The 12,419-nt window shown below is 35.7% G+C and overlaps 1 protein-coding gene across 3 annotated transcripts in view; it reads left to right on the forward strand.

Annotated features, from left to right (window-relative positions):
• The window catches only part of sbb (scribbler), a 77,429-nt gene that overhangs the window by 32,268 nt on the left and 32,742 nt on the right, over positions 1–12,419 (forward strand). For all 3 annotated transcript variants that reach the window (XM_081974209.1, XM_081974211.1, XM_081974210.1), the window contains one exon: positions 1,389–1,415. The gene's annotated coding sequence lies outside the window, so the exon portion shown is untranslated. The remainder of the gene's footprint in view (positions 1–1,388; positions 1,416–12,419) is intronic.

The following is a 12,419-nucleotide window of genomic DNA, read 5'->3' on the forward strand; positions in this document are numbered from 1 at the left end:
CGCCTATTAAAACTTGTAAATGCTCATTTAAAACCGCGTGTAGCCCAACTGTGCGTGTTCAAACTGAATAAACATGTAAAACCTGAATAGAATAGTAAAATTGTTAGTTGTCATGCCCAGTTCGCCCTTTATGACAGATCGAAAATGATAAGGGTCGGGACCGAATGGCCCTTTCGGGGTAGGGTAACAGTTAATGACCCGTTTCAGAGGCGGCGCTGCCTGTCAAACTTAATGATTTACCGTGCTTGTTTCATATATCTATTGTTTCGCCCCCCAAGTTCAATGTTAAGATATCCGCCATATGGTTTGGACCAGTCCCAGATGGGTTAATCATTTTGGGAGATAATCAACTTTGTTATACCGCTTTAAGTATAAAATAGAGTGTGAATTTGTTTGTTATACAGTAATAAAAAGCAATCAACTTAAGTAAGAGAGATTTAGTTATCAAATTGTTCCGATTAGAAAAGCAATAAAAATGCATGTTTGCTTATTTGCTAGTTTCTTCCGGCTTAAAGCATGATTAAAATTTGCTTGAAAAACTAAAATTTTCATTTTTGTGTGAAATAATTCGCCATAAACTGAATGAAGTCCTTAAGAGTAGTAATGAAAATTGCACTCCTTATTTATTGCTTAATCACTGCAATCGAAACAACATCGAAACAACCATCAAAAGTGCTATTAAATTATAAAAATACAAAAAAAAAACGAAGCTCTATAAACCAATGACGTGATTAATCTGTAATATACTGTCTACTCATCCATATAAATCAAGTGAACTAGTCCAAGGTTGATTATTATATGATCCGATATTTTAAAAAAGCATCAGTCAGTAATCAAAAGCTTTTTATTAGAACGCTACGAGCTGTAAACTATTACAGTTGTACACGTTGAAACCGTCTATTTGTTGGCTTTCCTTTGATGTTGTTATCGACATCTTGAAATATTGTTGGTTGGGGGAATAAAAAGTTAGCGGCATCCACCGATTAATCAAACCAGAAATAAACCAATAAATCCATGCGCAAATTGCGGGAAAACCTATTAAAGCGGGAAGTTATAATGAATTTAAAAGAGATATATTTGTAAAAGCGAGTCGAACTAACCGTAATACGTGCAATTTAGATCGACAATGTAACACAAATTGACTTTGGGAAATCGTTTAACGAGCTTGGAATCCAGCCAATCGACCGTTAGAGCCCGTGGGCGGCTTTATTGCTTCTCGCGATGTTATTGTTTTCAAATGTCCCCAGTATGTTCGTTTGTTTTAACTATTCTATGATCGACACTTGGAAAAAAGTCGATCGGATCTAAATCGGGCGTGTCAGGTGGTCCAATTCTATATCGAGTGGGCGTAACAAGGCATTGTTTTAATAGTATTTTTTTTGTTTCAGATATGTGCCAGCAATCGAGCATTTAGTGTGAGTATTAGATTTTTCCTGGATTTAACGCTTAATGTTTCTCACTTCCGGTACCCAATCAATTGTGACATCGGAATAATTGTTTTTGAATACATACCACTTACTATTTGTAACGCGATACTTGAAACATCAAAAACCCATTAGACAACGCACTACGCAGCTCGTCGAACCGAAAACAGATGTCTTTTCGTTCCCCTTTTTGATGTTTATCTCCCTCTTTACTTCGCTTTCGAATCACTCATTGTGTACATTCGTAATTTATGTTGGTTTAAAACCAGTTCAGCGATTAGTCAAAGATTAGAAAATATCAGAGTTAAAATTTAAATGGGCGTTTCAGAACGTTAATTAGAGTGTGTCAAAAATTGTGACGGATTTTTTTTAGTTAGGAATACTAAGAGGAAGTGGAAGGATGTTTGAGAGTTTAAGAGGTATCTGTAGGACGAAATAATGTGTGTGTCGAAAAAAGTGACAAAATTCTAAGAAAAATCTAGTAATACCACCCTGGCAAACTAGGCAAATAACCCTGCATACTTATTTATAATTACCCTAATGGAGGAATCAAATAACTATCAAAACCTTGGTAGCTGATTATTGTAATTTCGTGACAATCGAAAAAACAGTGCAGCCAACTATTTACTGAAAAAATCAATCAGTATCATGTAACAATTCGCAAAAAGGACTGTTGTTTTAAAAACATAGTTCTACATGTCAAATGAAATCCTCACAGTATTATGTCTACTATTTTACAAAAAAAAGAATTTCAAACAAAAAATATGAAGCACATAAAACTGGAACAATAAATGTCGTTGATCAAACTGAACATCAAATAAATTTAGAAATGTTCAAAATAAATCGAGGGGTAAACCGCTGGGGCATTATGGTGTACAAACTTTAGGCATTACTGGAGGTACATTGGTATTTTGAAAATTGGGAGACTGTTAGAAAGCTCATTGCATTGGTTATCCACTGACGTATAAAACACTACTAAAAGTGGTGCAAATAAACGAGTTATTGGAGATTGAACAAAAGGATGCACGAAAAAAGTCATAAAAAAATAGTCAACTTTGACGCTCTCTAGCGGCCAAACCGTCTAACCTAACAATCCATGTTTTGGAACTTTTTAGAAAGGTCATTCCATTGGCTCTCCATTGACGTATAAAACTCTAGCAAAAATAGTGCAATTAAGCGGGTTTTGGAATATTAAACAAAAGGATACATAAAAAAAAATTGGTCAAAGTTGACGCCCTCTTGTGGCTAAACGGTACCACTAACCAACCGACTTTTCTACGTCAATGGAAAGTTCATTTCATTGGCTATCCATCGACATATAAAAGTATATACAAAGTGTTAGAAATACGCGTGTTATTTACGTTTTACAAACAGGGTGCCCTAGAAACACTTTTTGACTTGTTACGGCTAATTTGACCCTGGAAAATTAAGAAAACACGGTTACATGAGCTACTAAGTCTACTACGATGTAATGCATAGAAATTTCTTGAAAAACCGATTTTGCAAATGACAATTTTCGTAAGGGTCAAATTTGCCTGAATCACTACCACTATTCCAATGGGTTTTGCGTTATGTTGGCCACTTAGTGCAAGCGAAAATCGACTTTAATAATTTTGTTTCTATAGTTTTGCTACGGCTCTAAATTTGACACTCACTGTGCTAGGTTTGTGCCAAATATCAGGGCCGTACCTGACCGATTTAAAAAAAAAACCCTCAAAGAAGTTAGAGTGGTTACAGTCAAGAAAAAGTTAGCTTTGGAGCCCTCTGGCGGCCAAACGAAGCACCCTATCGACACAAACGGCCATATTTTTGGAAAGCCCATTATATTTTCTATTCATTGACATATAAAAGTCTATACAAAGTGTTGCAAATAAACGAGTTGTTTGACAATAAAAACAGTTTTGACTGAATTTGACAGCTCCTACTTTAACCTTCAATAACTTGATTATTTTCACAGTTACAGGGTGGTTCAATGTACCAATTTAAAGAATACATGTTTCAAATAAGTGACCTAATACAAACTTACCTTAATTTTGAACAGAGAATCAGACAAAGTTATAAGAAAAAGGAATGATCAATTTGAAAAACTTTTTTAGAACTTGTATAACACGCGAAAATACAAAAACCAAGAAAAAAACGTTTTCTAATTACCATAAATTAAAATTATTGTTTTGGAGACTGAAAATATTAAATTTCACATAGAACGGTAAATATCTCAGAAACAGATACAGATAAGTGTATGACATTAATATACGAAATATGTCTAGAATATGACGTAGAATATAAAAATGCAATAATATACAAGGTGTGTGTGATATCTACTTCCGGTTAAATCGTTGCACGCATATTTTCTTATTAAGAAAGGTTTTTTTAGACTCTCCAGTCGTGGTAATTCAGAAAGTAAGTGGATATTGTTAGGTTAGGTTAGGTTAGTTATTGGGAGTTATTAGGAATTACTGGGCATTACAAGGAATTAGTGTACAAAATTGTACTCAGCGGTTTACCCCTCGAAATAAATCTGGTTTGAGTTGAGAAACAATTTAAGTTAGATTAAGCTTGATAAAATGTAATTAATCTGACACTGGTCAAGACTGTTAGTCACGTGACACCAGTAGCTGTCCAATATAAAACAGTCACGTGATACGCTGTCATAACTGACGTTACAGAAGGGACGCTCTACGGATGTAACATTAAAGGCCGATTGCACCCATGTTTAAGGGCATTCTAGATGATCTTAGGCCAGGTTTCAATTTGATTGTGACATTTTCCATATGATCTGTAACAGTCATCACTATTTGCTAGTAGTGAAATTTTCAAAATAACTATTTTAACCCGACTTTCTAGTTTTCTACCAAGGAAGTGTATTTATAGCAGTGAACCTATACTGTTTTTAAAATGTAACAGACCGAAACACAGTTGATAACCACCAAAACGAGGTGTTTAAGACGACCCTAACCCACATATTTCGTTTTGACTGTGAACTGTGACACGCATTTGATGATATTTGGTGTTCCTGCAATTAATGGTAAATGTACCAGTAAAAGTTCAAATCGTGTGACATTTAAGCCTGAATTGGGCTTTACACTTCGATTGGCCCTAATTAGATGCCACACGCAAAGGTTATACCGTTTATGTTTTATGATGAGTTAACTTATCAGTCACACTGTAACTTTCTCTAATAGAAATACAAAAACATAATTCGATCTGACATTAATATTCTGATAAATTGACATCTTAAATGCGGACATTTAATGTATTAAACGAAAAGTCTGGAGATTTGATTGTCATTCAACGCCATTACCATATTTCCGTGTTTTACAATTATTATTATTCTCGAGTCATTCGTTATTCCTAAATGGACTTTTAACAAGCGGAAGGCATAACTGTGCTCCGAGCCTACTATAAACAATCATTAGTTGATCATTCCGCTCAATTACCATCGTCCGCCGTCAAGCAGATTAAAATAGTTAATAAATAATGCATAAACCATTTAATCTGCATTGTGTTTAAATCTTCTACTCCTATATTAAGTGGCTGCGTTAATTGAAGGTCTAGTCGTTGCTAGATAAAAATAATCACTAGACTTTGATTGACTTTAGTAATCCTCTGACTATCGTTATAAGGCGTTGATTAATTGGTAATTTAAATAGAGGAAGAAGAGACTGTATTAGCCCATATGGGGACACGTGTCACAACATAATGTTTGTTTGAAGTAATCACGTGATAGCTGTCCAGATGTGCGTTCTAAGACGTGATAAATTATATACCCTAGGGGAGGCCTTAATAACAACAGGGTTTCGAAAAACAAATCGACGACGTAGAAAACTGCCGACACTCGCTTTGTGCTTTTTCTTTCTCTTCTCCTCGTTGGGGCTTTAATAGACTCTCGTCGATTACTGACAAACATGCGGGGAATTTCTACGAATGCCCGTCGCAGTGGAAACGTGCATAAATCTTCATTGTGCGGGTTCGAGTTTGGAGCAACTTTATCGATATTGATGATCAATCGATACCTCTCGGAACGTAGCGATTAGGCGAGGTGTTAATTATTATCTAAGCATTCGGTTTTAATCCACGGTCGAAGTGTGCCCGCATATCGAAACTTTCCGGCCTCGGCACACAAATTGCAACGATGGGAACCATTAGCGTCGCAATGGCCGTTATTACCGGCCGGTTCCATTATCGACCTGCCCGTGTATGTACTTAGTCTGCATGCCTGCCTCTACGACCGTGTACAGATCCAAGTTAAACGTGATTATATACAAACGATCCGGCGACTATAAAAGGATTAAATAACTCGGTAGCGATGCCGGTATAGAAATAGCGAAATGAAAGGGACCAATTTGCTAGCCAAGCCCGTACAACTTCTAAAAATTGAAAGTAATAAGTAATCTTTTCCGCTTTACCTTCTGTCAGAACACACGTTAACTTTTTTTCTACTTTGAGGTTAAAGACCGATTCTCATTATAGGTACCGGTCACGTTCAGGTCATAATCTTTGTGGGCAGTTTGAAACAATGGTTGTATTCAGCACAGCTAACAGTTTGAAACGATAGCTTTAGGGCTGACAGGTAGAGAAAAGGAATGCTAAGTTTGCTATCAACTATTAGGAAATGTTGTCTCTAAGAGAGTTAAATACTTAAATTAACTAATTTCAATAGCCCAAGAGATGGATGATCTCAGGTAGTGCATTTCAATCAGATTGTGACCAGTCAAATCTTAAGTTTTTTAATGCATCGAGGTACATACAAGGTAAAAATTGCAACATTATAACTTAAGCTGTTTAATGCCCGTTTTCTTATCGAATAGATAGATAGATATCTTTCACATAAGAATATCGATTCGATAATTGTCTTTTTTGTCCAATTTGGGTTTCTAAACAAACTTTTCGTGTTCATAAGTTATGGAAAAGATATTTCAGCTAAAACGACCAGTGACAGAAGAAGCTGACAATGGCGGGTTCCTGTGGTGCCTTGGTTGCGTATTCTTGACACGAGGGAAGAGAATTCTGAAGAGAAAGTCCTGTAGAATGTGACAGGAACCCGCTATTGTCAGCTTTTTCCGAGGCTTTTTCTGTCACATTCTATCAACACTACTCTTGAGAATTGCGTTCCTTGCTTTCAAGCAATTAGGCCCCAGATATCTGATCCACAAATAGTGACGCACGTGTATTGACGGCTAATCTAAACAGATATGACAGACGGTCACGGACCTTCACTTAACTTTTAAAGTTCTAGTAATTTGTTATTCTCTGTGTTGTTAATTCGTTATCAAATGGATGGTTCAGTGTTTCCTCTTCTTCTGATGAATATGATGAGTAATTCTGATGAAAATATGTGTCCGATTCTTATCAGTTCCACTGATATTTTATAGGTTGAAAACCCAATTAAAGTTATTGAATAAATAAATATATGGGACTGATAACTAGGCAATAATATGTCCAACGCCATACAGATTAGAAGGGGGGTACGACAGGAATTTCTCACAGACTCCTATTCAACTTATATTCGGAAGCAATATTCCAAGAGGCCCAGAAGACGTGGAAATGGGACTCAAAGTCAATGGAGTGTGGATCAACCACATCCGCTATGCTGACGACACGGCCTTAATTGCTGATAACATACACGACCTACAACAACTGGTCAACAAGGTAGGAGAACAGAGCAAATCAATGGGCTTAAATATCAACACCAAAAAAAGTTTATGATTATCTTTAGAAACCTAAATATGTTTGGAAACTCCACCATAACATTTAACGCAAGGCCCATAGAAAGAGTAGTTAAATTTAAAAACTTTTTTTGAAGACTGGACATCAGACAAGGAAATGGAAGGTTGGACATTGAAGGCGGCTGCAATCAACAAATTGGAGGCTTTCGAGATGTGGCTGTATCGCAGAATCCTGAAGATACCCTGGACGGCTAGACTAACAAACGAAGAAGTTCTAAGACGAGTCAACAGACAACGTTTGAATCGATTAAGAAAAGAAAAACGGCATACTTGGGGCATATAATGCGAAACACGAAATATCAATTCTTACATCTATTGATTGAAGGCAAGATCGAAGGCCGGAAGGAAAAAAATTTCTTGGCAGCGAAATATCAGACAGTGGACAGGGCTGAACGATGTACAGTCGCTGATACACACCGCAAGAAATAAGGAAGAAATGGAAAATGTTATCGCAAACATCCATTAGTGGATACGCATTGGAAGAAGAACAAGATAACTATTGAACCGATTGATTTTCAGAAACCGGGAATTAGAAATATTGACACTAATGTATAAAAAACATCATACAAAATTGACGCCCCATAGCGGGTAAACTGTGAGCCGCCAGAGAACGTCAAATTTGGCCCGCTACACGTCACGTGGTAGTCCCATTCATTGTGTATGATTATGTAAATGTTTCATATAAGCGAGTTATACACGTATGAATGAAAATGTACACCAAAAGTTTGTCCAAAAGACAGGTATTTAATGGGGTAATTCTATAAAGTGCCGCCATGTACCATCTCAAAAAAAGGTGATATTTAGCAATTTTGATTTCAGAAATCCGAGTCCGATGTCCAAATACCTTTGGGTACCATCGTTTTTGAAGTGACTTTGAAAAGCTACAATTTTTGAATTTTTTTACAGTGGTTAAGGTGTAGCTCCTTTTTACAGACCGGAATCGCTCTTTTGCACCGCACCTTATCTCAAATTTCAAACACTTTGTTGAAAAGTTCGTGATACCCCATCCTTTGGAAAGTTGCCCAAATTTCGGTTTTATTTATTAGAGAAAAAGTGTATAGATAGTGAAAGTTGCACCTTATCTATATACATCTATGGTATAAATTTCATTTCATTGAATAGTTTTCGAGATATCTATAAAAATGTACGAAACAAATTAATCAACAGCCTTGCAAGCTCCACAGCTTCTGTACAAAATACCGCTTCTACTCCTTATAAAACCAATTTTGGTAAAACTAAATAAACAAACTGAAGCTAGTAGAGCGATTAAAACAAATGGGACCACTGCAATTTTGAAACAGTTCGCAATTCACTTGCCAAATTTTCCAGTTGAGAGATTGCCAAAACAACGATTTTCGGTTTTTAAACACGATTTGTGAAAACTGTAATTCAATTATTTTGTATTTCACCGAAAACCAGATTTTTTTTTAGTCTAAACTAGAATTTCTCACGCTACGCGTAGTCGAGGCCATTAAAAGATAACTAAGCAGTTAAAAAAAAAAGTGAACAAGAAAGGATAATCGATGAATCGAAACGACAAAAACGAGCGCCGATTACATTTTCCAATCGTTCAAGGCGGTATTAAGAACCGCGATTCCTCCTCGATTTTAATAACCGATCAATTTGGCTCTGGGATGCTGTTTTAATTAAAATTCCTCCAATTTCTCTCGTTCTTCGTAACAGCGCCGATACGAAGAATATATACGCGATAGCCGTGCCACTTAAATGCTTAAAATAACGTCTTGGAAATCCAAGCAATCTTTGTTTTTATCGTATTTTAGTGAAATTACATTGGGCAGATTGATAAATTTGTAGTGTTGAGAACGAAAATGTGCTGCTTATGTTCAATTTGTAAACATCATTAATCGTTGGATACGGCAACAATTCAGATTAATGAGAGAAGTAAAATAAATGCAATTTTACATTTTGATGTACTCTATCATTCAATACTTACACGATTCTGGTTGAGAAAACTTGGAAAACTAAATTTAAAAAAACGTTGAATAATGCACACTTTTTACTGTCAGTCGTTTAACGAGAAAATGCCGTTGGTGTATATCTGACAAATGACAGTTTCCGTAATCACCCTTATTGTTTGACATCTGTCAATTACGTGTTTTGTAATTGGTTTTGTTGAGCGTGTTGCCAGGTCACGTGTGTTTCTTCCATGCAGCAGTAGTCACGTGACACTAGTTGATGGTCTTGTTGGTTAAGTTGGAAGTTTGATTTTTCTGTTTGAAACTTGGAAACCGACCACAATTTTAAAGATCTTAGTTTTGCGACTATCGAACTATCGAACAGACTTTCATTCGAGTTTTAGTGTTAAGACTTTTCCGGATTGATTTTGGAAAATTCTACGTGGAAACCAAACATTGCTTCGTAAAGACAGTTTCTAAATGAAAATTCTGCCCGTTCAAGGATTTTACCACTAGTTTAATATTAAGCTATTTAAACTGTATAGTAACATACTGTTTGAGCTTTTGGCGTCTATTATAATTACTAAAGTGCAATTCTAAAAGTTGTTACATCCTTGTTGCTTTGTTAGTTGTAAATGGCAGCAAACCCATTAATTTAACTATGTCAAAACTTGTTTGTGGTACGAGCTAATAATAATCAATTTTTTATATTAATTATATGTGTGTTACTTAGCCCTAATTGCACAATTACATTTAGTTACATTGAATTTTTATACCTGCACTATAATGGAATATTCCATTCTTGACTTCTATACTCACTTTAGGCGCAAATAATTGTAAATTATGGTCAACGTAGGTTTCGACCTTTACCGTCCCAAAGTTCCTGGAACAATTTACCAACTTTGCCAATTTGTTCTGGCATGCAATTTTCACGCACTTTAAAGTGTCAAAATTTTGTAAAAGGTTATAATAAAACATGCCTTTGCAGAATCTGTACAAAGAGGACTAGATACATTTTCCAATCCCAAGAAAGCCTATTTGTTAAGGTCTTTAACGTTTAGTTTAAAATTAGCTTGGCGCCAGGAAATTTTAAGCAGATTTACTCTTTTAAACATCAAAACAAGTTGTATTTTAATTGGGCAAATTTTAAAGTAGATAATTTAAATTGAATTTTGATTGAATTAATGTGTATTTTTTGACTTTAAGAGGATAAATAAGAACAATAATTTTTTTATACTGTTGAGTGCGATGGCAACACCGTCCGTATTTTGTGACGTCTTAAATGCGGCAACAGTGCGTGCAATAGACTTTCCCAGGACTGTCAATTCAAGTGTCAAAAATTCTGTCTGCTTTTTTTAACCTAACAATCAACTCGTCACACGATGTAATCTACCACAATTTGCAATACAACTTCGTTATTTGTTAATTTAAAAATTTGCTTTATTACGTGAAATACAAATAAATATTCGACAACACATCCCAACATATACCATGGATTAAGTTCCAAAAGAAGCCAATTGGTCCATGAGGAATCTTCAGCCACGGATAGACACAAAACAGTTTGAGACAGCAATATTTGCCAAACGTAATTGGTACATTGGAGAGATTTAAATGGAGTAAGCCAGGTCAGTGACTCGCCTCGTTTTACAGTCTGGGAGCTGACATAACCTAACAATAGTAGTAAAGGAAATGGAAACATCAAAGCCTAAGTGACGAGACTGAACGCTAGTCACGTTTGGTTGAAATACCCACGAGTGGTAAATAATAAATTGATACAGTCGGTATAGGAAAACAAACGGTAATTTACCGGTGCCGTCGATGATAAACCGCATTCCTGTTTTATTGTTCCTATTATTTACATTTCCGAACGTTCCATTATGTATTTATCCATGTACAAGATATAGATCCGAGTTTGCTTCTTTATAAAACCGGTTTAAACCCACTATTTTTGTGTTTGTGGTGAAATGATCCTTGCCGACACACAAAACTGGCGTGTAACGTAAATAAAACAATAATCTGGTCGGAAAAGTTGACGTTACCGCACACGTAACCCTAATTACAAACAACTAAACGTTCGACGTGCCGTTTATTTATTAGAATCAGCCTGGAGGCTTCGGTATCTCGGCATAATCGCCGCCATATTTAAAGGCGTAACGAACATTAAATCCGAAACTACATGTATTATTACAATGTAATTAATGCGTTTGGGCAGGCTTCAGCTTTATCTGTCCGGTTTAAATAATACATTAACGGGTTTGTCACGCAAACCGACCATAATACTCAGTCTATTAGGTTTCTAAATCAACTCATTAGAATATCCAATTGCGGGATCACCTACAACGTGTCATTTATAGCTTGACAACGGCCTAGTTACCGGCGATTAGGCCGCAGTTGGAATCTGAAAGCTTCGCTGATTGGCCGTAGTGTGCGGATCACACGATGCGCCTATTATGATCACGAACAAACCGGTGTTTCTGGTGAATCACCTTCGTTTCTCTCTCAAAAAAAATTCGAAGAACCTGGCCGGAAATATTACTAAGACCACACACAGTTGACCACTGTATAATATGTGTAACCTTTAGCAGACTGTCATTGTTATTTCTGTTTTTGTTCTTGAATGGTGCCAAATATCAAGAGTTTGCAAAAAAACTTTGAATTATGGTGTTATAATTGCATTTAATCAATGTATGAAGCAAGTAAGTCGCATTTTAAGCACAATAGTAACACTATATTTTGTTACTATGATTTGTTATTGATGCACTCCTTAATTTAATCTGACCTGTCACAGAACCTTCTATATTTCGTTTTAGATAAGCGCTGTCGCATAAATTGGCTTTCTAATAGACAACAGATTCATAAAATAAAACTGATAAAACCACTTCAAGTAAAATGTTTTTCTTCTTCACGTCCGCGGCGGATAACAATAAATCCACGTCACATGTTCCATTTATTTTGTGGAAGGTCGTTTAATGATTTAGAAAAACATTCAAGTACAGTCTGGGATAGAATATGTGACAGTTTTCTGTCGGGAAAACTTCAGTAAAAAAGCCAGTTTACAAAACGATATAGTGAATCCGACAATAATTTGTTTTGGACAATAACACTGTGTTTTCTTTCTATTCTAGTAAACTCCAGTCATTTTTAAGTAATCTAGAAATGTTTTATTTTGCTAAGTTTTAAAAAACATATACAGGGTGGTCCAGTTTTAAATGTCAATAATTTACCATTGCATAGCCCATTAAAAAATAAGATGATGACGTGCATTATGTCATTTTCCTGAAAAATGCTTCCTAAGAAAAATACAGTCCTTCAAATTTCAATTTAAAAAATCGGTTTTTTGTCGTAACTGTCAG

This window comes from Ips typographus, linkage group LG2 (assembly GCF_016097725.1).
Source record: "Ips typographus isolate SLU linkage group LG2, UJ_Ityp_2.0, whole genome shotgun sequence".
Classification (NCBI taxonomy): Eukaryota; Metazoa; Arthropoda; class Insecta; order Coleoptera; family Curculionidae; genus Ips; species Ips typographus.